Raw genomic sequence first — 25,182 nt, 5'->3', positions numbered from 1 at the left:
TTGTGTGGTATATCTTGCTCTGGAACTTGTTGGCCCTTGGGTGGTACTTGGCTTCAGTGTAGGTGTGGAGGCGTTTGATGATCTCCTATTGATTAGTGTTCCCTGGAGTCAGGAGTTCTCTAGTGTTCTCAGGATTTGGACTAAGCCTCTTCCTCTGGTTTTCAGTCTTATTCTTGCAGTAACCTCAAGACTTCTCCATCTGTCACTTCCAAGGTGGTTCCCTCTGTTTCAGCTTCTTCTGTTTGCTGGTCTCTTCAGTGTCTAATTTCCTCCCTGACACAAGGGGACGGTGGTGGACACTTTTTTAGGCTCCTTTGTTCAGTTGTGCTGTGGGGAGGGAGGAACGCTGCAAATAAATATCACTCGCATCTGTGGGGAGTGCTCGCAGTGTCTCGGCCACACTGGGTTTGCCCCCACTCACGGGCACACAGTGTGTGTGCTTTCCCAGTCTATACTGCTTAGGCTCTAGGTTGCTCTGCCAGGAACTGTCTGAGGCAAGCCCTGGGTTGCATGCACTTCCCGGGTGAAAGTTGCTCGAGTTCTGGTACTCGGGTACTCCACAAAGGTGCAGACTCGGTTGGGCCAGCGTTTTGTGCCCTTCCGCGGTCCGAGCAGCTCAGGTGACCAGGTGTTTGGCGAGCGCTGTTGCTGTGACTTATTGCCTCCCCGTCCCTGCCTCTCGGTTTTCTGGGTGTACAACCAGCGCACCTTCTCAGGTGGATGTCGACTGGCCAGAATCCCAATAAATCTTGGCTAGCAACGAAGCCTGCTTGAAGTTTGGTAGATGACGCCTCTCTGGGCCCGCGATTGCCCCCTTCCGGCTCTGGCTGCCCTCCCCTGCCTGTCTCGGCGGGGGATGGGGGACGGGCCGCCCGGAGCCAGCTAGCCCTGTTGAGTCCCCCACTCTGGGAGCAGGTCTGGCAGTGTCCTAGGTCAGGGCTTTTCACCTTTTCACAGGGTAGCTATACCACAGTCTGCTTTGCTATCTCAAGTTAGTTTCCTCAGATTGCCCTCCCATGCATTCTTTAGTTGGAAGGGACCTTAGAAATCCTAAAGTTCAACTTCGAACCCAGCACCAACATCCTCCAAAACCATCTTTTATAAGCCTCTGCTTGAGTGATTTCAGTAACAGGAAGCTTACTACTCTAAGGCCTTCCATTCCATTTTGAAGTCAGCTGACAACCAAAATGAGCAAAGTGAGCAAGGAAATTAACACTTCCCTAAAGTCTTCATAAAAGGCTACCCACTCCAGTATTCTGGCCTAGAGAATCCCATGGGTTATATAGTCCTTGGAGTCGCAAAGAGTTGGCCACAACTGACTGCCTTTCACTTTCAATGTCTTCATAAAGGAGCTGCTGACATCTTCATTTTAGCCCCGTGAGACCCATGTCAGACTTCTAACTTACAGAAGGTGATAAGTTGCTTAAGTGTTGCTTAAGCCCATAAATTTAGGGTAATTTATTAGAGCAGCAGTAGAAAACTAAAATATTCAGCCTCACACTTGCACATCTGCAAAGTGTGGGCAGTGAACAAAAGAGGAATGGAAAATGGCCCAAGGAATCCATTAAAGACCAGAAACATTACACTGGACAGAACTGGCCTGTTGCCATGAAACAGACTGTTGAGGTGGCTTGGAGAAGTTGGAGGTACTGAGATTAATAAGAGCAATCAGTCTCTGGTGCCCTTCTTCCAATATTATCCTTCAGTTTTTTTCACCATTATTGTCCAGTTTTCTTTTTATTCCCACTTCTCCTTTATCTTCTCCTCCACCATACTTTCCTCCATTTTTAAACAATGCTCTTTATTTTTATCTGCTAATCAAGTGTATGTTTTTTATCAACCTCACACTCCCACTAGCATACCCACCCAATTTGTTGGAAGGAGATAAGGAGCAGAATATGAGAGGAGTATTGGGAGAAGTTTGAGATTTTGCAGCGTGCCAAGAATTAAAATGGTAAGGAACGTAGCTTTAGCACCTGGTCTCTGAGTGCTCCAGTGCAGCACACGAATTCACAAATCAGGGTTACACACAAATCCATTTATTAGGAAAAAAAAAAATCAAAACTAAGCAGGCACTCAAAAGTATTTTGAAAATAATAAAAGGTTTTTACTAAGGTACCAATTAGTGACTGTCTCCTAGTTTTGCTGCTGAAAAATTATGTTGACCCCTTTTCACTATCTCTAAGCTCAAAACTAAGGCCTTAAGGAGCTAACGGAAGGTTTTCATCAGCGTCAAGTAACATTAGATGAGCTACTGAACAACAGTAAATACAAGAGAAGCATCTAAACACTTAAGTGAATCAGTGGCACATGTACATTTTTATTTTAAGAATTGTTTGGCACCAGATTTTTAGGAACATGTTTGCTGAGTGTGATGACTAAGATCAGTGCACTAATGTCTATGTACAAGTTTCTGATTTCCCACATGTCCTGCTGGCTACAAGGACAGAAGGGACATTGTTCTCTGGCGACAGATTGGGCTTTGGTGGAGCCAGCTTAGGGGCACTATTGGTAATAATCCAAAGGGCACAGGTATTACCTCAGTCATCAATTTAATAGATCCCAAATGAACCCTTAGCACAAAGACAAGGAGAGAAGTCTCTTTCCTTTTCAATGTGATGATAAGCATTTCTGAAAATTCCAATAATTATGTGGGCCACGTGACTGTCAGAAATTGGCTTGTTTCTAGAGCCATTGCTGCAGCACTAAAATTGATGAGCAAATACAGAGGAGATCAAAGTCATTTAACCTGAAAGTCCTTTTCTTCCTCTCTCCTGTCCTAATCGTTGTTAGGAGTTCTTTTGCAGAAGCTTGATTTTGCTGTCACAGTTTTAGTTGTTTTTCCAGAACCAGAGGTTATGTTCATGTTGTTTTTCTTGTCTGTTGATGAAAGCAATTTTAGAAAATGAGTTTTCAAGTCTCTGTGACTGTTCATTAGCATTCATTTATTCATTTATTCAGTAAACATGCATTTGTTTACCTATTCCTTATCAGGTAGTGAATAAGACCCTAGAATTCTAATTTGAAGAAGAAAATGTCGTGATTTACACTCCTGCAAAGTTCACACTCTAGTAAGGAGATACGCTTGTAGACACCTGAGTACTATAATGGTGGTGTGTTCAAAGCGTTATTTGAGCACAAATGTGGAAGTAGTTACTTCTGCCATGAAGACTGGGTGTTCAGAGAACTATTAGAATATGAATGATCCAAACAATAAGAATTTATTAATCACCTAATAATTGCTGAAGCTATGTTAGGGAACAAATAGACAGTTGTCCTGTTGTAGTTCTATAATGGAAATTTTGAATCTAAAGAGAGGAAGCAGAAAATAAGTAAAGACATTAACAGATTAGTTTTATTTACTTTTTTTTTTTTTTTGGTAATTAATTTATTTTTTATTGGAGGCAAATTATTTTACAATATTATATTGGTTGGTTTTGCCATACATTGACAAGAATTTGCCCCGGGTTTACATAAGATCCCCCTCCTGAACCCTTTTAATTTCATGGCTGCAATCAGCATCTGCAGTGATTTTGGAGCCCAAAAATAAAATAAAGTCTAACACTGATACCACTGTTTCCCCATCTATTTCCCATGAAGTGATGGGACCAGATGCCATGATCTTTGTTTTCTGAATGTTGAGCTTCAAGCCAGCCTTTTCACTCTCCTCTTACACTTTCATCAAGAGGCTTTTGAGCTCCTCTTCACTTTCTGCCATAAGGGTGGTGTCATCTGCATATCTGAGGTTATTGATATTTCTCCCGGCAATCTTTATTTCAGCTTGTGCTTCTTCCAGCCCAGCCTTCCTCATGATGTACTCTGCATATAAGTTAAATAAGCAGGGTGACAATATACAACCTTGACGTACTCCTTTTCCTATTTGGAACCAGTCTGTTGTTCCATATACAGTTCTAAATGTTGCTTCCTGACCTGCATACAGGTTTCTCAGGAGGCAGGTCAGGTGGTCTGGTATTCCCATCTCTTTCAGAATGTTCCACAGTTTATTGGGATCCACACAGTCAAAGGCTTTGGCATAGTCAATGAAGCAGAAATAGATGTTTTCTTGGAACTCTCTTGCTTTCTCCATGATCCAGTGGATGTTGGCAATTTGATCTCTGGTTCGTCTGCCTTTTCTAAAACCCTCTTGAACATCTGGAAGTGCACGGTTCACATACTGCTGAAGCCTGGCTTGGAGAATTTTGAGCATGATTTTCCTAGCGTGTGAGAAGAGTGCAATTGTGCGGTAGTTTGAGCTTTCTTTGGCATTGCCTTTCTTTGGGATTGGGATGAAGACTGACCTTTTCCATTCCTGTGGCCACTGCTGAGTTTTCCAAATTTGCTGGCATATTGAGTGTAGCACTTTCACAGCATCATCTTTGAGGATTTGAAATAGCTCAGTTGGAATTCCATCACCTCCACTAGCTTTGTTCATAGTGATGCTCTCTAAGGCCCACTTGACTTCACATTCCAAGATGTCTGGCTCCAGGTGAGTGATCACGCCATCGTGATTATCTTGGACGTGAAAATCTTTTTTTGTACAGTTCTTCTGTGTATTCTTGCCACCTCTTCTTAATATCTTCTGCTTCTCTTAGGTCCATACCATTTCTGTCCTTTATCGAGCCCATTTTTGCATGAATTGTTCCCTTGATATCTCTAATTTTCTTGAAAAGATCTCGTTTTTCCTATTCTGTTGCTTTCCTCTATTTCTTTGCATTGATCACTGAGGAAGGCTTTCTTATCTCTCCTTGCTATTCTTTGGAACTCTGAATTCAGATGCTTATATCTTTCCTTTTCCTTTGCTTTTTGCTTCTCTTCTTTTCACAGCTATTTGTAAGGCCTCCTCAAACAGCCATTTTGCTTTTTTGCATTTCTTTTCCATGTGGATGGTCTTGGTCCCTGTCTCCTGTACAATGTCACGACCCTCCGTCCAGAGTTCATCAGGCACTCTATCTATATCTAGTTCAAAACTCTAGCCTTGCATACCCTCCAAAATCAATGAATGGAAAGAACCCAGCATATCAACTGAGAGAAGAAAAATCATATGAACATACTAATAGATACAGCAAAGGTACTTTACAAAATCCAACCCCCATTCATTATATATTTTATAGAAAATTAGTAATTACTTTTTCAGCAAAGGTCCATCTAGTCAAGGCTATGGGTTTTCCAGTGTTCATGTACGGATGTGAGAGTTGGACTGTGAAGAAAGCTGATCACCGAAAAATTGATGCTTTGAACTGTGGTGTTGGGGAAGACTCTTGATAGCCCATTGGACTGCAAGGAGATCCAACCAGTCCATTCTAAAGGAGATCAGTCCTGGGTGTTCATTGGAGGGACTGATACTAAAGCTGAAATTCCAATACTTTGGCCACCTCATGCGAAGAGCTGACTCATTGGAAAAGACTCTGATATTGGGAGGGATTGGGGGCAGGAGGAGAAGGGGACAACAGAGGATGAGATGGCTTGATGGCATCACCAACTCGATGGACATGAGTCTGAGTGAACTTTGGGAGTTGGTGATGGACAGGGAGGCCTGCCCACCTCATGCAAAGAGTTGACTCACTGGAAAAGACTCTGATGCTGGGAGGGATTGGGGGCAGGAGGAGAAGGGGACGACAGAGAATGAGATGGCTGGATGGCATCAACGACTCGATGGCAATGAGTTTGAGTGAACTCCGGGAGTTCGTGATGGACAGGGAGGCCTGGCGTGCTGTGATTCATGGGGTCGCAAAGATTCGGACACAACTGAGCGACTGAACTGAACTGAACTGAATAATAACAATTCTTCATGAATAGATAGTTGTCAAGAACAGTAAGAATATTCCCCTTGCAAAATTTTTAAAACATGTTATAAATGGACAACCACCCAAAGGGATGGGATTAAAACACCATGAGAATTTCTTCAGTGAAGATAGATTTTGACCAAAACATCATGCTGCCAGCCGGGTGCTGCATTTCCTTTCTACCATCAGAATGATCTTCAAGATCCAGACTGGCAAACATCAATTAAGAAAGAACCCTTTGCTGTTGGCAAAGGAAGTGGTGATCCCAGAACTCTCATCAGGATGATGAGGTCTGGGGTGACAGTCAGGCTACTGCAGCTCAAAGTGAACAGAATCAATTCCGTATTTAACCCCGTGTTTGACATTTCTCTGGCAAAACTGGTTTCAAAGCACAAGGATTTAGAAAATGAGAAGCATTTTCCAGAGAGAAAGAAAAAGAAGAAGAAACCAAGAGCTATAAACAAGGGGAACAAAGAAGCTATTTCTGTATCCTTTCTGTGTCTAAGTGACCTTTCACTCCTGGGTGTCAGGGTAACAAATCCACTCCACAAGCGATAACCCTTTTGCAGTGAAAGCGTGAAAGTGACACTCTGGCTAAAGCATGTCACTCACAATATGATTCAAAACTCTTTCTTAGAAAAGTGGAAAATTAAGCATTCAAATGCATTTAAAATCCAGAATATCAGAGCTAGATAAACCCATAAAAATAAAAAATGTTATGTTCCATTTAATAAACGAAGACAGATTTTTAACCTGGTTAAAGATCTAGCCCTTGGGTACATGACAAGGTGAAGCAATACAGGACAATACTTTCCAATAGACCAGGGCTTGATTCCCAAACACCAAGAAGTCATTGCACCCGTCTGAGCCCTTGTTTCTTCATCTGTAAAATAGGCATAATAGGAATCACTTCACAGGACTGCTGTTTAAATTAAGACTGAAACCTGGAGAGCACTGGCACAGTTTTGCCACATAAGAATCCTCAATAATCATTTTCCTTCTTTCTTTTGGATCTCAGGGTCAGAGCTAGAGCTCAATGCTGGGCTCTGGAGTCACAGTTCATTCCTGTTTGCTCTGGTCCCAATGACAGCAACAGGCAGAGTATTTGCAGGTATCAGGTTCAGGCTGGGGATGAAGGGACCCCTAGATGATTTACCATGTCTCTGTAGTTCTGCTCTTCAGCAAATGAGATACAGAATGGGGCTTAGTTTCTGCCTCTACCCCGATAAGCTGTACATGAAAACCTAGATCCACCTGCAGTTCAGTTTTTCCATCAGAGAAATAGGGTGTGGGTCTGTTAGTTGATCAGTCGTGTCTGCCTCTTTGTTACCTCATGGACTGTGTAGCCTATTAGGCTTCTCTGTCCATGGAGTTCTTCAGGCAAGAATACTAGAGTGGGTTGCCATTCCCTTCTCCAGGGGATCGTCCCTACCCAGGGGTCGAACCTGAGTCTCCCACATTGGAGGCAGATTCTTTACCACTGAGCCACCAGTAAAGGTGATTAAAAATTGATATTATCGTTTGATATTGATATTTTGGAAGCCTCCCCAACTGCTCAATTCAATGAGTTTTCTTTAACCTGTATTTACACATATATGCTGTAAGATCCAGAAGTGTGTGTGTGTATGTTTGTATAACTGGGGATACCTATTCCTATATTTCCAACATGGAAAAATGATCAGGGTCAATAAGAACTTTGATCAGCCTAGGTCATCACACATACAAAAAAAAGCCAGTAGATCAAGAAAAGAAGGCTGCATGGTCTTAGGAGAAGAGAATGTGGGCAGAGGAAGACAAAAAGGAAGGAAAGAATTAGTTGCTCAATCGTATCCAGCCCTTTGTGACCCTATGGACTGTAGCCTGCCAGGCTCCTCTGTCCATGGAATTCTCCAGGCAAGAATACTGGAGTGGGGAGCCATTTCCTCCTTCAGGAAATCTTCCAGACTGAGGGATCGAACCCAGGTCTCCTGCCTTGCAGGCAGATTCTTTACCATCTGAGCCACATGGAATCAGAGGAAGACAAAAGCAATAGGGGATTCTGCCTACAGCCCAATGGCTCCCCAAACTGGTATTTTCAGCCCTGACCTCTGCCCAGAACTCCAGATGAAGACTTGAATGGTTTCACAGGCATCTCAAATGAACTTGCTCAGAAGAGAGTTCTTGATTCTACCTTCCCACATCCAGACCAGCTCCTCTTTCAAGCACTCCATCTCAGAAAAGGACAACACAATCCACTTGGTTACTTAAGCCAAAAATCTAGGAATGTTCCCGGGTCTTCTTCTTTCATCTTCCTCAGGGCCGTCAATGCACAATGCACCCTAATCCATCCTCTTCTCCACATCTCTACTTCGACCACTCCCCCACCATCAAGTCTGGGCCACTGTGAATTTCTGTTTTACCACTGTGGTATCCACCCTGATCCCAGACTCGTTCCCTCTTCACAAACCCACCTAACCTTTTACAAACATGTGTGCACATGTGTTAGTCACTCAGTCACAGCCAACTCTTCTGCAACCCTATAGACTGTAGCCCGCCAGGCTCCTCTGTCCATGGGATTTCCCATGCAAGAATTCTGGAGTGGGTTGCATGCCCTTCTCCAGGGTATCTTCCCGACCCAGGGATTGAATTTTCATTGCAGGCAAATTCTTTACCATCTGAGCCAATATCAGCTCAGTTCAATTCAGTTCTGTCGCTCAGTCGTGTCCGACTCTTTGCGACCCCATGAATCACAGCACGCCAGGCCTCCCTGTCCATCACCAACTCCCGGAGTTCACTCAAACTCATGTCCATCGAGTCGGTGATGCCATCCAGCCATCTCATTCTCTGTCGTCTCCGTCACCTCCTGCCCCCAATCCCTCCCAGCATCAGAGTCTTTTCCAGTGAGTCAACTCGTCGCATGAGGTGGCCAAAGTATTGCAGTTTCAGCTTTAGCATCAGTCCTTCCAGTGAACACCCAGGATTGATCTCCTTTAGAATGGACTGGTTGGATCTCCTTGCAGTCCAAGGGACTCTCAAGAGTCTTCTCCAGCACCACAGTTCAAAAGCATCAGTTCTTCGGCGATCAGCTTTCTTCACAGTCCAACTCTCACATCCACACATGACCACGGGAAAAACCATAGCCTTGATTAGATGGACCTTGGTTGGCAAAGTAATGTCTCTGCTTTTCAATATGCTATCTAGGTTGGTCATAACTTTCCTTCCAAGGAGCAAGCGGCTTTTAATTTCCTGGCTGCAATTAGCATCTGCAGTGATTTTGGAGCCCCAAAAAATAAAGTCTGACACTGTTTCCACTGTTTCCCCATCTATTTCCCATGAAGTGATGGGACCAGATGCCATGATCTTTGTTTTCTGAATGTTGAGCTTCAAGCCAACCTTTTCACTCTCCTCTTTCACTTTCCTCAAGAGGCTTTTGAGTTCCTCTTCACTTTCTGCCGTAAGGGTGGTGTCATCTGCATATCTGAGGTTATTGATATTTCTCCTGGCAATCTTGATTCCAGCTTGTGCTTCTTCCAGCCCAGCGTTCCTCATGATCTACTCGGCATATAAGTTAAATAAGCAGGGTGACAATATAGACCAGATCAAATTATCCCTAAGCTTAAGCTTTCCAATGATTTCCCACCGAACTTGGAAAAAAAATTCCAAATTCCTTCTTTTGTGTCAGAAAAGCCTCAGTGATCCCCCCTACCCTCCACTGCCTTTCCCAACTCACCCCACACCTCTCTGCTCATTCACTGGGCTCAGGACAAGTGAGCCTTGTCTCTGTTCCTCATATGTTCCAAGGTTAGTCCTGGGCTGGGGCCTTTGCATCAGCCTGCAATGTGTCCCCTCATATCTTGGCAGGGCAGGGGCCTCTGGTACTCCGAGTGATGTCACCAGCTCAGACGACCCATGCCAGAAGACCACCCAGTCACTCACTATTACAGCCACTTCTTGTAATTATCTGTGTAGCTCATGTTACTTGCTGATAGATTTCTTGTTTATTTCTTTGGTTACTGCCGGTCCTGCTCTGTGAGAAGAGAATCTCTGTGAGACTGCAGGGATCTTTCAATCTACCCTGTTTCCTGCTCTGGCATGTGGAAGTCATGCAACAAATACTTGTTGTTTGAATCGAAAAAGAAATGAACTCCAGACCACCAAAAGTGAACTAAAGAGTCTTATCTTGGAGGAGCATTCATTTCAACTGAATCCCAAAACTGTCCCACAAAAATCTGCTGATGTTCAGAAGTGCACCAACCAGGTCAAAGGGAATGAGGAGAGACTGGGCAAGCCCAGCACAAAACCCTGAATCCTTTTCTATAGGATCTCAGTTTTCCTGACCTCCAAAGGCCTCAAGATCCCCTGGAGAAGGAAAGGGCAACCCACTCCAGTATTCTTATCTGAAGAATCCCATGAACAGAGGAGCCTGGTGGGCTACAATCCATGGGGTCTCAAAGAGTCGGACATGACTGAGCGACTAAACAGCAGCAGTGACTCATGAATTACCACAAATTCCAGAGCAGAAAACTAGCCGTGCTCTCCTCCTCTCCCCCACATTCTAATTTAGCTGCATCTTCTTGGGCTCGTGCCAGGATGGCAGATGATGAGTGCTGTTAGCAGATGATTTGGGGAGACGTGAAAAGCAAGCAGACAGCCTGGCAGATGGAAGCACACTCACCTTGTGAGGGGAACAGATTTGGACCTTCCTTCTGCAGTTTCGTCTGCTGTGGGTCTAGAAGATGAGCACATGCTCTGAGAAAGACGGCGGAGTTAGCAGTTTCTCTAGTACTCTTTTCCTGGATTTCCCCCTCACCTCATAGGCAAGGAAAACTTAAGGTGCTAACACCCAGTCTTTACTTTCTACCCACTTAAGTCATTCTGGGCACGTAATACAGGAACCATTATGCCACTTTTCTTTCCCTTTTCTGTTCATCACTTTTTTACCCTCTTTTCCTCAGGTCAAACTCCGTGCCCTCCTCCCACTGTATCTTCCTTATCTTCCTACTTCTTTTCCTACCCCAACCCTCTGTGTGACCCTCTCTCTCTTCCCAATCTTCCCACTTCTATCTTTCCTCTTGTCATGTGGGGAAAAGACCCACCTGTTTTCTACAACATTCTGGACTGTTTCGTTTTTAAAAGGAATTTGGAAAAAGGCTAGATTTTGTTAACACCTTTCCCATTAATTTAGACGCACATTTACGTGATCACCCAGAAATTGACTTTTTAACTAGCTGTCACTCTAAAAGTTAAAAAGCAAGGCCTGTTGTAATTATAGTATGGTGGGCTTGCTATTTTCCCCCTGGTGAAACAATTTCCAGCAACGTTGTTATTAAGGACTGAAGAGATTTACCCAAAGTGAAGGTCACATAAAATTGTCAAACGACCTCCATGGATAGACACAACAACAAAGTGCCTAGCGGTGGAAAAGCAGCTCCAGGAGGTTTCCTTCATTGCCACCTTATGATCCTCAGAGAGAGGAGCGGGAGCAGGGAGAAAGAGAAAAACTGGAGAAAGGAAAGAGATGCGGGTGGAGACCAGGCTGGGGCTAGAGCTGCGCGGTGGGTGTGGACGGGTCTGGGGTGCAGGAAGGAGCGAAGGGCGCCTTCTGGTGGCAGCAGCTCCGCCCTTCCTGTGCGGTCCCAAACCTTCGGCTGTCTCTAACCTTGCCTATCACCTCAGCAAACCAGAGACATGAGTTAGTCACTGCCTTCTCCACATTCCAGAAGGACAGCTAGGAGCCAGGGGTTATAACTCCCTTTCACCGCCAGAAGCCCATCGACTATTCCTTACAGCTTTTTATTCTATTCTTTCTAAGAGAAAGTGCTGGGCGGGGCAGGGGTGGGAGTGGAATTAACTTCTCCATATTACTACATCCTTGCTGGAATCAGCAAGGATGGAGAGTCCTTAGAGAGTGATGTCTGGACAACTACAGTTGACCACACCTTTGATTCAGCTTTGCAGGGAGTTATTGTGGGATACTTCAGAAAATTCATCATAGGAACATGAAAAAATCATGCCGTTTAACCTGATTCTCAGTTCTCGATTCTTGAAAACTAGGGCTAATACTACCTACCACCCAGAGCTGTTTTGAAGGTTAAATGAGAGGCAGCGAGTGGCATACGGTAGGTGCTCAGTAATTGTTGGTTCCCACTCCCATCTCACACCACCTCATCCCATATCCCTTAAAAAGGATGAGATGCTAAGTTCATTTCTTCCCACTGCTTGGCCTGCAATCAATATAAACTGCCCCTATATGGTTCCCTCCCAGTGCCTTGGTAACTGAGTATTTTACTAGTCTGAGAGTTCGGTGCAACTGCTTTGATGTAGGAGCATTTTGACAACAGCCTCTAACACCATCGTTGTTTTTCACCTTCATAACCATCTCCTCCCTTGGCCCCCGAGGCTCCCATGGATGCTATCTTTCTCCCATCCCCAGATGGATCTCAGTTTTGCACATTACAAAGGAACAAGATGAACGCCTGGGGAACAACAACGATTTTACATTTGGACACTGTAGAATTCTGGGGAGGGAGGAACCTCCCTTTGCACTTCTGTGTAGCGCAGTCTCATGGTTAAAGAAGGTGGATATCTATGTTGAAACCTTCCACCTGAAGTGTCTAATGCTGACCTTTGCCCCAGGCTTCTTTCCTTTCCTTGGGGTGTCATCTGGGGCTGGTCCAAGGAAGGTACTCTGGAATTAAGCTCCACAAATTCCACCTTATCTTCCAACTTATTTTTTTATTTTTTTTTATTTCTAAAAAAGAATTTTATTAAAAAAGCACAAATGCAAAGAAATGAACAGAGGAAAATTTATGCGTCGAACCTGGACTGGTCACTTATGATAATATACATGCTACAATTCCATTCTCCCCAATCATTCCACCTTCACCCTCTCCCACAGAGTCCCAAAGACTGTTCTAAATGCCTATGTCTCTTTTGCAGTCTCTTATACAGGGTTCAGGTTACCATTTTTCTAAATTCCATATATATGCGTTAATATACAGTATTGATGTTCTTCTTTCTGGCTTACTTCACTCTGTATAATTGGCTCCAATTTCATCCACCTCATTAAAACTGATTCAAATGCATTCTTTTTGATGGCTGAGAAATACTCCATTGTGTATATGTACCAAAGCTTTCTTATCCATTCATCTGCAGATGGACATCTAGGTTGCTTCCATGTCCTGGCTATTATAAACAGTGCTGCAATGAACATTGGAGTACATGTGTCTCTTTCAATTCTGGTTTCCTCGGTGTGTATGCCCAGGAGTGCGATTGCTGGATCATATGGCAGTTCTATTTCCAGTTTTCTGAGGAATCTCCACACTGTTCTCCATAGTGGCTGTACTAGTTTGCATTCCCACCAACAGTGTAAGAGGGTTCCCTTCTCTCCACACCCTCTCCAGCACTTATTGCATGTAGACTTTTGGATAGCAGCCATTCTGACTGGTGTGAAATGGTATCTCATTGTGGTTTTGATTTGCATTTCTCTGATGATGAGGGATGTTGAGCATTTTTTCATGTGTTTATTAGCCATCTTTATATCTTCTTTGGAGAAATGTCTGTTTAGTTCTTTGGCCCATTTTTTGATTGGGTCACTTAGTTTTCTGGAATTAAGCTGCAGGAGCTGCTTGTATAATTTGGAGATTAATCCTTTATCAGTTGCTTCATTTGCTATTATTTTCTCCCATTCTGAAGGCTGTCTTCTCACCTTGCTTAGAGTTTCCTTTGCTGTGCATCAACTTATTTTTTAACTCCAAACAGATAAGCATGGCTCTTGTGTTTTTATTCTAGAGTTCTTTATCTAAGAGTTCCAAGAAAAAGGTACTTTAGGGGGTTTGAAGCAGGAATAGTCACTAAGTCGTATCCGACTCTTTGTCATCCCGTGGACTGTAGCCCACCAGGTTTCTCTGTCTATGGGGTTTTCCAGGCAAGAATACTGGAGTAGGTTGCCATTTCCTTCTCTTGGGATAATATGAGAAATGAAGTTTCTGAAGTCTGAAAATGGAGACTCATTCTTGCAAGAGATTTTCTGTCAGTTGATTTTCTTTCTCTTATTGAATGTTATACAGGCATAAAAGAACACTTTCCAGATGAGTAAACTTTATCATTTGAAAATTAATGCAGTGTCTAACTCTCTAAATATATCTCAAGATGCATTTAAGATTCTTTACATTACCATAATGGTAGCATTATGCCAGAAAAATACTGGAATGTTAATATCTCAAAACATCAAAACACCAGAAGATGGGATTGCAGTCTGTACTCTTTAAGGACAAAGATCCACTCTATCTAATGGTTGAGGTGTCTTGTGTTGCTCTGATGACAAAGAGTCAGACCCTTCCCTGTTCCCTCTGCCTCTTTCTCTGTGAAGCCCCCCAGTTGGGATAGACCAGCAAGCTGCTGAAAGCAATCCTGCTCATAGATTCAAATTCTATTAAATAATTAGATTTCTTGCCTTTGGAGGTGACTTCCTCATCTAACCCAACATGAAATCTAAAACTGTGACACTAGGGGGTGCAATTGCCCTCCCGATGTTTGATTAGACCGCGGGCAGGAAGCTATGCTCTCATTCACAGTTGAGGGCTCACAGTGGGTAGAATGAACCATCACAGATGACTTTTAAAAAAAGTAGCCAGCAATTACCCCTCGTGAATTTTTTTTTTTTTTTAGAGAAAAATATCCAGTTCAGTGGCTTTTAAAATTAAGAACATAACTAGGGAAATTAAACCTTCATTTACTGAACACTGTCCAATATGTGACAATTATTAGTATTCACTTTTTATTATACCCTATTTTCAGGAATAAAAAGAAAGGATGGCATGGGGCAATAAGCTAAAGACAGAAAGAGAAAGAGAGAAGGTAGAAGAGAAGAAGGGCTTTCCAGATGGCGCTAGTGGTAAAGAACTTGCCTGCCCAAGCAGGGGACAAAAGAGACAGGGATTTGATCCCTGGGTCAGGAACATCCCCTGTAGGAGGGCGTGGCAACCCACTCCAGTATTCTTGCCTGGAGAATCCCACGGACAGAGGAGCCTGGCGGGCTACAGTCCATGGGGCCACAAAGAGTCAGACATGACTGAGCGACTCAGCATATGAGCACATGAGAGAAGAAACGGGAGCCATGGCTCAGGGAGGAAGAGTCACAGCAGCACAAGAGCCAGAACCCAAGGGGGCAGCGAGAAGGAGAAGTTGAAGGCAGAGAAAGGAGAAGTTGAGAATGACTGTTCTTTTTTCTCAGTCCGCTTTGACAATGTGAAAACTGTGGGCTTTTCCCCATAAAATAGGCGTATTCTTGTATATTCAAGGGATCCGTGAACCATAGGTTCAGAACTCCTGGTTTAATGGAGTTTCCTGGTGGCCTAGTGGTTAGGATTCTGGGTTTTCACCGCCATATCCCAGGTTCAACTCTCCTTAGGGAATTAAGATCCCACAAGCTGAGTGGTGCAGCCAAAATAAGAGCTCCTGGTTTAAACAAGACTGTTGTTGCTTAGTCACTCAGTTGTGTCCGATTCTTTTGTGACCCCCTGGGCTGTAGCCCACTGGGTTTCTCTATCCATGGGATTTTCCAGACAAAAATACGGGTGTGGGTTGCCATTTCCTTCTGGGAATCTTCCCAACCCAGGGATCAAACATGAGGCTCCTGCTTGGCAGGTGGATTCTTTAAATAACACTGAGCCACCAGGGAAGCCTTAAATAGAGAGCTTCAGAGGAGCAAAAGCAAAGAGAAAGATGCCACGAGGCAGAAACATGGAGAAATGGGCAAAAAGAGCTGCAAGGAAAGAAAGAAAGATGGGCATTCCTCTCGCCATCCCAGCTTCTCTCTCATCTAAACTTATGCCCCACGTTCAAAGGGAGCACTGTGGTCTTCAAACGTGATGATGGGATCCATTCTAGAATGACATCAGATGGGAGCCAACCCCCTGAGCAGTGTTACCTTAGCAAATACTCATGTCTCAAGACCTAGTGAAGGGACTCCCACTGATGAAAACAGACATTTTTGAATCGATACAAGGTGAGCCCAGAAGTTGTCCAGGGGCCAGTAGGAGTCCTGGGTGCAAAGGATGGGGAACTGAAGCCAAGGCTGCAGGAAGAGGAGCTAAGGCTTCTCTCCTTTCCAGTCCCTGTGGGCTATAGAACCAGGAGCCAGGATGAAGTGAACCTTCCTCTTCTGGGGAGGGAAGAACCTCCCCTATGCCTCTGTACAGAGCCGTCTCATGATTAAAGAAGGTTGTTTACGTTGAAACCATCAACTTGAAGTGCTGGCTGTGGCTGGTCCAGGAAGGCACTTCGGAGTTGAGCTCCACAAATTCCACCCTGTTTCCCAACTTAATTTTTAACTCCAAATATGTTTGGCTCTAGGGGCTTTATTTGAGAGTTCTACCAAGAGACAAAAATGTACTGTAGGATTTTGAAACAAGGACAACATGAGAAATGAAGTTTCTGGATTTAGGCCAGCCCTTTTACAGGAATAGGGATACTGACATGATATTCTTTAACCTCATGCTGTTTTCTTAGGGGTTATGTTTCTGAAGCATCTGGGGGCTGGAGTGGAGGGGCAGGAATTGCTCAAAAGAACAGAGGCTTTGTTTTGGATGACTTGGAGCAGACAATGTCCCTATTCAAAGGATCAAGGTGGGCTGGGTAAGGGGTAATGGATGGAGGAAGAAAGGAATAGATCAAGTGTGAAAATTCTCTCCCAAACAGCCTCATAAGCTTCCTTCCAGCTAATCTCTTTTCAATGAGAAGGGTGAACTAAAGTGTTGCTTGGATGATCTTTCCACTTTTTTCCCCACAGATGTGAACATGGAGGAAGCCGCGGGGCCTCTGTTCCTTTGCAATCAAGAGAGAAGGCCCTGGGCCAAACATGAATAATGAACTCCTTCCCTCCAGTCAGTCAACAAGCGATGCTCATTAGGAAAGGTGACTCAGAACTGCCCTGTCCCTCCCCGGAGCTGAGCTGCACCCACCAGGCTGGCTGGTAAGTGTCCACACTTCCCACGTGCCCACCCCACAGCACAGGCAAGCTGCTGCAGAGCCAAAGATTAGGGGACAAAGGGGAAAGGGAAAAAAAATCTCAAGAATTATTGAAAACAACTCATCATCACCTGCTTATTTGTGCTTCTGTGATACAGAAGATGTGCTTGCTGCCTAATGGGTTCGAGAATCTATGATGTGTAGGAATGTTTTTCTAAGTGTGATCCTCAGGCCACAGGCATCAGAATCATGTGTGCTTTCAGATTCAGATTCCTGGGCCCCACATCGGACCTACTGAGTATACATCTCTGAGGGGCTACAAAATTGATGCTTTCGATTTGTGGTGTCAGAGAAGACTCTTGAGACCCTTGGGCTGCAAGGAGATCAAACCAGTCAATCCCAAAGGAAATCAACCCTGAATATTCATTGGAAGGACTGATGCTGAAGCTCCAATATTTTGGTCACCTGATGCAAAGAACTGACTCATTATAAAAGACCCTGATGCTGGGAAAGATTGAAGGCAGGAGGAGAAGGGGGCAGTAGAGGATAAGATGGTTGGATGGCATCACCAATTTAGAGGACATGAATTTGAGCCAACTCTGGGAGATAGTGAAGGACAAGGGAGCCTGGTGTGCTGCATCCATGAGGTTGTAAACAGTCAGACACAACTTAGTGACTAAACAACAACAACAAGGCTGCTGGGTGGGGCAGGTCTTGGTGAGAAAATGGTGGCCTCCAGGACGGCTCACACCAGTGAGGACTTCCCACAGCTACTGCCGCCAGTGGCCTTTTCCCTCTAGTGAGCCACAGGACCCGCCCCATCACCTGAGAGGAGACCCTCCAATGCTAGCAGATCCTGCCATCACCAGCCGAACTTTTTGTGCCATTAAGAGCTTGCCCCAGTGCCCCAGCTGGACCTGCAGCAGCATCTTCCCCAAGGTAAGTTCATAAAGATGGAGCAATGCCTCAAGCCACGTCAGCCCTCAAGAGGATCAATTAGTATCTTTCCACAGAGAAACTCGTAGGCCGTAGGGGTGAGGCTGAAGCACCCATCTGGACCACAGAGACTGCGGAAGACCACATTTGAAGGCAGAAGGAGCAAGTACAGTCTGACCACGCTGTTCCTCCCCCAGGCTGTCATAGCCCCTCCATCCTCGCCCCCTCCCCCCACCTAGTTTCTCTGGCAGGCAAAAAGAGAACCCCAAATGGACACCCTGCTTTCTCAGCATTGTGGAACATGCTTCCAGGGAGGTCTGTTTGGGTCTTGCCTCAAAGAAATTACTTGAGGGAGTGGCAGGGCTCCACCATCAGGGATCAAATAGACACAGGGTGCCAGGCTTGCAGGGACCTGCTTGCGGCCCTCTGTGAACCATGTTCCCACTTAACATGTGCGGGAGCAGACATCCCAGCCAGTGGCTTTGCTGGGGGTCCCATCTGGCCAGGGAATACGGTTGTTTGGCCGTTCTGTCTGACCTGAGCCTCCAGTCAAGGGGCCCCACCAGCTCATTCTTCTGCCTCACTTCAGCAGGAAAGCAAATAACTCGGCCTCGGTTCCTGCCCATCCAGGGAATCTGACTGGAGAACACTGAGCAGCAGCAGAGCGCACCCGTGGTGCTGGGTGTTCTAGGACCCAAACTGACATATTTTCAAAGAAGATAGTCAGATGACCAACACGTACCTGAACAGATGGTCAACATCACTGATTGTTGGGGAAGTGCACATCAAGGGTCCCCTTCCATTATCTGATGTCACTGTCTTCATATGGAGCCTCCAGATCCCTGGTTTAGTATAAAACGAGGTAACGCAGGAGGAGCCAGATGGGTGAGATGTCCAGTGCGAGGTGTGGAGAGACAGCATGGAGCTTCCACACCCCTCCACGTATGCCACTCTGAGGTAGTGGGCCCCAGGCTGAGAGCTGGAGTCTGTCCCCCTGTGGACAGAGACTCTAAGATGAAGGTAATAGCAGGAGTGAGAAGGAGCTGAGCCTGCCCAGATAAGAGGTGAAGAAACCACATGGTTCTCACTCTGGAAGTCAAGGCAACCTTCCCAACTGCACATGTACAGAAAGTCTCCTCCAGGGTCAAAAAGGGAGAGGGCGCCACCCCTTAGTAGGTGATATCAGCCTACTCCGAAGCCTCTTTGCTAGAATCCATCTTGATCTCCTTGCAGTCCAAGGGACTCGCAAGAGTCTTCAACACCACAGTTCAAAAGCATCAATTCTTCAGTGCTCAGCTTTCTTTACAGTCCAACTCTTACATCCGTACATGACTGGAAAAACCATAGCTTTGACTAGATGGACCTTTGTTGGCAAAGTAATGTCTCTGCTTTTTAATACGCTGTCTTAGGTTTATCATAGCTTTTCTTCCAAGTAGCAAGCATCTTTTAATTTCATGGCTGCAGTCACCATCTGCAGTGATTCTGGAGCCCAAGAAAATAAAGTCTGTCACTGTTTCCATTGTTTCCACATCTATTTGCCATGAAGTGATGAGACCAGATGCCATGATATTAATTAGCCTTTTGAATGCTGAGTTTCAAGCCAGCTTTTTCACTCTCCTCTTTCACTTTCATCAAGGGGTTTAGTTCCTCTTCACTTTCTGCCATAGGGGTGGTGTCATCTGCATATCTGAGGTTACTGATATTTCTCTCAGCAATGTTGGTTTCAGCTGTGCTCCTTCCAGCCCAGAGTTTCTCATGATGTACTCTGCATATAAGTTAAATAAGCAGGGTGACAATATACAGCCTTAACTTATTCCTTTCCCAATTTGGATCCAGTCTGTTGCTCCATGTCCAGTTCTAACTCTTGCTTCTTGACCTGCGCACAGGTTTTTCAGAAGGCAGGTAAGGTGCTCTGGTATTCCCATCACTTTAAGAATTTTCCACACTTTGTTGTGATTCACGTAGCCAAAGGCTATAGTGTAGTCAATGAAGCAGAAGTAGATGATTTTATGGCATTCTCTTGCTTTTTATATGATCCAACACGGGTTGGCAATTTGATCTCTCGTTCCCCTATCTTTTCTAAATCCAGTTTGAACATCTAGAAGTTCTCAGTTCATGTACTGTTGAAGCCTAACTAGAAGAATTTTGACTATTGCTTTGCTAGTAGGTGAAATGAGTGTAATTGTGCGGTATACCGTTTGAGCATTATTTGGCATTGTCTTTCTTTAGAATTGGAATGAAAACTGACCTTTTCCAGTCCCGTGGCCACTGCTGTTTTCCAAATTTCCTGGCATATTGATAGAATGATCTCTGTTCATTTCCAAGGCAAACCATTCAATATCACAGTAATCCAAGTCTATGTCCCAACCACTAATGCCAAAGAAGCTGTACGGTTCTGTGAAGACCTACAAGACCTTCTAGAATCAACACCCAAAAAAGATGTCCTTTTCATCATAGGTGACTGACATACAAAAGTAGGAAGTCAAGAGATACCTGAAGTAACAGGCAAGTTTGGTCTTGGAGTACAGAATGAAGCAAGGCAAAGGCTAATAGAGTTTTGCCAAGAGAACACACTGGTCATAGCAAACACCTTCTTCCAACAACACAAGAGATGGCTCTATACGTGGACATGACCAGATGGTTAATACCAAAATCAGATTGATAATATTCTTTGCAGCCAAAGATGGAGAAACTCTATACAGTCAGCAAAAACAAGGCCAGGAGCTGACTGTGGCTCAGATCATGAACTCCTTATTGCCAAATTCAGACTTAAATTGAAGAAAGTGGGGAAAACCACTAGGCCATTCAGGTATGACCTAAATTAATCCCTTAGAAAAACACAGTGGGAGTGACAAATAGATTAAAGGGATTAGATCTGATAGAGAGAGTGCCTGAAGAACTATGCACAGAGGTTCATAATATATAGGCAGTGATTCAAGACCATCCCCAAGAAAAAGAAATGCAGAAAGGCAAAATAGTCATCTGATGAGGCCTTACAAATAGCTAAGAAAAGAAGAGAAACTAAAGCAAAGGAGAAAAGGAAAGATATAACCCATCTGAATGCAGAGTTCCAAAGAATAGCAGGGAGAGATAGGAAAGTCTTCCTAAGTGAACAATGCAAAGAAATAGAGGAAAATAATAGAATGGGAAAGACTAGAGATCTCTTCAAGAAAATCAGAGATACCAAGGGAACATTTCATGCAAAGATGGGCTCAATAAAGGGCAGAAATGGTATGGACCTAACAGAAGCAGAAGATATTAAGGTGGCAAGAATACACAGAAGTAGTATGCAAAAAAGATGTTAATGACCCAGATAACCATGATGGTGTGATCACTCACCTAGACCCAGACATCCTGGAGTCCAAAGTCAAGTAGGCCTTAGGAAGCATCAAGACTAACAAAGCTAGTGGAGGTGATGGAATTCCAGCTGAGCTATTTCAAATCCTAAAAGATGATGCTGTGAACGTGCTGCACTCACTATGCCAGCAACTTTGGAAAACTCAGCAGTGGCCACAGGACTGGAAAAGGTCAGTTTTCCTTCCAATCCCAAAGAAAGGCAACGCCAAAGAATGCTCAAACTACAGTTGTCTTGCAGTCAGTAAATCAAGATATATCCCTGGCTCCTGACTTCTATTATTGCTATAGAGAAATCAGCTTTCACTGTAATTGCCATCCCTTTGAGACTGAGCTTTCTCCTCTCTGGCTGTGTTGTTAAAGAATCTTTTCCCCATCTGGTATTCATCAGTTTTCCTATAAGATGTCTTAAGTGCTGTTAAAAAAAAAAGTATTCATCTTAGTATTCACTGGGCTCCATGGACCTAATAGTGATTATTGTGTTTCAACAATTCTAGAGATTTCCAAGCAATTAATACTTCAAATATTTCTTTGTTTCCATTATTTTTTCTGGAATGTTGATTAATCTCATTTCTATTGCTTTCTATCCCTGTGCAGCCTTTAGGGTAATTTCTTCAAATTAATCTTGTATTACTTATTTACTGCTGTATAATAAATTACCCACAAACCTAGCTGCTGAAAGAAACAAACATGTATCATTTCACAGTTTCTGGGGGACAGGAATCCAGGAATGACTTAGTTGGGTGGTTTTGACTCAGTGACTTTCACAAGGTGAAGGTCAAGTGTCCCTGGGGCTGTCATCAATGGAGGTGGGACCAGGGCTGGAGAAAAAGCTGCTTCCAGGTTGGTTCACTTCCATTCCTCCCCACAGGGGCCTCTCCCAGGGCTGCCTGAGTAGTCTCTGAACAGACCAGCTGGCTTCCCCAAGCTGAGGTATGAGACAGGGAAAGCAGCAGCAGGAAGCCATGGTATCCTTTATGACCCAGTCCCCGAATCACACACCTTCAGTTCCACTTTATTCAGTTTCTCACAAGCAAATCAAGAAGGCTGATCTATGCTTAAGGGAAGGAGAATGAAGCTCCACCTCCTGAAGAGGAGAATATCAGATAATTCTAAACACTTAAGATCACCATACAGGGTTTCCCTGGTAGTCCAGTGGTTAAGAATCCACACTTACACTGCAGGAAGCAGAGGTTTCACCCTTGGTTAGGGAAGTAAGATCCCACATGCTATGCAGCATAGCCAAAAAATAAATTTTTAAAAATCACCACATAAATTTCTCCAAGGACAGAGGAGCCTGGTGGGATACGGTCCATAGGGTTGCAGAGTCAGACTTGACTAAACAACTGAGCATGCGTATTTCAGTTCAGTAGTCTCTCTTCAGTTCTGTTTAATCTGTTGTTTCTAATTTCAGTTACTAAAACATTCATATCGAGACATTCAGGTAGGCCTCTTTTTTTCAAACCTGCCTAGTGATTTTTCTCTGTATCGTGTTATACATCTAACACCTTCTTTGATTTCTTTAAACATGTTAATTGTTATTTTATATTGTGTGCTAACTCTAAAAATCTTCAGTCCTTGGAGAATAGACTCTCACTCCTGATGTCCTGTTCTTTAGTGTGTGTGTTGCTAGCTTTCACTATGAACTGCTCCTTTCTGTTGGAAATTTCTCTGTGGAAATTCCTTGGCACCTAAATTAACGTTGTTGTTGTTGCTCAGTCATTAAGTCAGGTCCGACTCTTTGCAACCCCACAGACCGCAGCACGCCAGGCTGCCCTCTCCTTCACCATCTCTCAAAGTTTGCTCAGATTCATGTCCATCAAGTCAGTGATGCCCTCCAACCATCTCATCCTCTGTCGCTCCCTTCTCCTCCTGCCCCCAGTCTTTCCCAACATTAGACTGCTTTCCTCCAAAGATGTACATTTGCTTCTGACAACTGCCTGGAGTAACAAGCAATTCAGGACATTTGGAGTTATATTCTTGGCTTAAGGTTCAGATCACATGCAGCATATATTTGGACCAAAAAATGTATTGTGAGGCCATTACACGTTCTCAGGGGGAAATTCCACCATACTCCTGCCAACCAGTGCTAAATTCGGATTCAGATTTCTTTGATGTCTTGTTCCGCGTGAGTTTCTTTTCTTCCATCTCCTTTACATTGCCATTGAAGTCCCAGCTTTCTGCAGAGATTTATCACAGTCTCCAATTGATACTGTGACCTTAAGTTTAATTTCTTGCCCCCCAAATCTAGGATTCAGCAAAAAACTCAAGAGAAGCTGATGTTGGTGCTACCTTATCACCAGTGTTTCTTGCTTTCACTTTGTTTTTGACCTTTGTTAAGATCATGCCAGGTTAGCAATACAATCACAAAGATGATTTTTGACTGTTTACACTGGGAGGGTCATTGAAAGTATCTAATCTTCCAGCTGCTAAAAATTCAAGTTTACAATTCACTCTCCAGTCCATTCCAGGTTGCCTCCCCTCCCACTCCATTTGTTGTTGTTGGTGGTGGTTTTTTGTTTTTGCCGCACCACACTAGTCCCTTGACCAGGAATTGAAACTGGGCCCCTGGCAGTGAAAACATGGAGTCCCAACCACTGGATGGCCAGGGAATTCCCTTTAAGTTGTTCTTCTCAGTATCCTCCACGTGGTCCAATCAAATGGACTTCCTTAGTCATCATCTGATTTGACCTTCAAGCATCATTTAACTGGTTTAAGGACTCCTTCCTTTATACAGTATTTCCTTCCTGGCTTCTTCAACACATTCCCTGGATATTCCTGTTTGATCACTGGCCTCTCATTCTTAGTCTCCTTTCCTGACCTTTTGTCTTCTACATAACTTCTCTCTCTCCAGTCTTCCCAAGGTGATCTCCTATAACCTGATGGCTTCTATCTACATCTCGATGATTCTCACATTTTGGTCTCAGGCCAAAGTCTTGAACTGAGTTTTAGACTTATATCCAGCTGCTTACTTGGCATCTTCACTTGGGTAACGTACACTTTAAACCTGTCCAAAACAGAACTCTTGGTTTTCCCCTCCAGCATCTATTCTTCCTCCAGTTTTCTCCACCACAGTACATGGCCCTGACTCCACCTTGCAGCTCTAACCAAAGAACTAGGAGTCATCTTTCATTCACCCCCTTCCTGTCACTATCCCATCCAGTATGTCAGTCTTACTGATTCTATTTTTATCTTGAAGTATTTACTTATAAAATTTTATTTATTTTTAACACCAAAAGCATTTTTTATTGGGATACAGACAATTAACAATGTTGTGACAGTTTCAACCAAACAGTGAAGGGACTGAGTCATACACACACATGTATCCATTCTCCCCCAAGCTCCCCTCCCATCCAGGCCGATACTTAACACTGAGTAGATTTCCATGTGCAGTACAGTAGGTCCTTGTTGGTTATCCATTTTAAATATAGCAGTGTGTGCATGACATTCCCAAAGTCCTCAAATATCCCTTCCCTCTGGCAACCATGAGTTCATTTTCGAAGTCTGTGGTACTGAGTCTACTTTTAAGACATCCTGAATTTTCCCTTTCCTGTCCATCTCTACAACTGCCACCTGAGTCCTGGTCATTATTATCTCTAACCTGTATTAATGCAGTTGCTTTTTTATAGGCTTCTCTGTGTGCATTCTTGATTTTCATAATCCATTTTCATAGTCAGCAGAATACTTTTTTAAAAAGGAAAATTACTCATGTTAATCCCTTAATTAAAATGCTTCAATGGCACACCTTTTCACTTTGAATAAAATCCGTATTGTTTACCAAGACCCTTAAGCCTTTCCCTACAGGATGCTTAGTTGTATCTCATAACATTTATTACTATCCAAAACTAATCTGTTATAGAAGGGACATACCTCAACATAATAAAAGCTATATATGACAAAACCACAGCAAACATTATCCTCAATGGTGAAAACTGAAAGCATTTCCCCTAAAGTCAGGAACAAGACAAGGGTGCCCACTCTCACCACTACTATTCAACATAGTTCTGGAAGTTTTGGCCACAGCAATCAGAGCAGAAAAAGAAATAAAAGGAATACAAATTGGAAAAGAAGAAGTAAAACTTTCACTGTTCGCTGATGACATGATCCTCTAAACAGAAAACCCTAGAGACTCTACCAGAAAATTACTAGAGCTAATCAA

The 25,182-nt window shown here is 43.9% G+C and overlaps 1 long non-coding RNA gene across 5 annotated transcripts in view; it reads right to left on the bottom strand.

Moving 5' to 3' along the window:
* The window catches only part of LOC148775030 (uncharacterized), a 146,911-nt gene that overhangs the window by 49,794 nt on the left and 71,935 nt on the right, over positions 1-25,182 (bottom strand). Inside the window, exons 7-8 of one of the 5 annotated variants that reach the window (XR_016039503.1) lie at positions 10,438-10,491; positions 2,536-2,880 (exon numbers count right to left, since the gene is read on the bottom strand). The exons of 3 other annotated variants lie outside the window; for them this stretch is intronic. This is a non-coding gene — a long non-coding RNA (uncharacterized LOC148775030). Of the gene's footprint in view, positions 1-2,535; positions 2,881-10,437; positions 10,492-25,182 lie in introns of those variants that run through there. One more of the 5 variants, XR_016039501.1, reaches the window with a different exon arrangement.

Source organism: Moschus berezovskii, chromosome 17 (assembly GCF_049115385.1).
Source record: "Moschus berezovskii isolate FMDL1 chromosome 17, NW_MosBer_1.0, whole genome shotgun sequence".
Classification (NCBI taxonomy): domain Eukaryota; kingdom Metazoa; phylum Chordata; class Mammalia; order Artiodactyla; family Moschidae; genus Moschus; species Moschus berezovskii.
The sequence above is the reverse complement of the archived record's forward strand: the minus strand, read 5'-3'. Positions and strand labels throughout refer to the sequence as shown.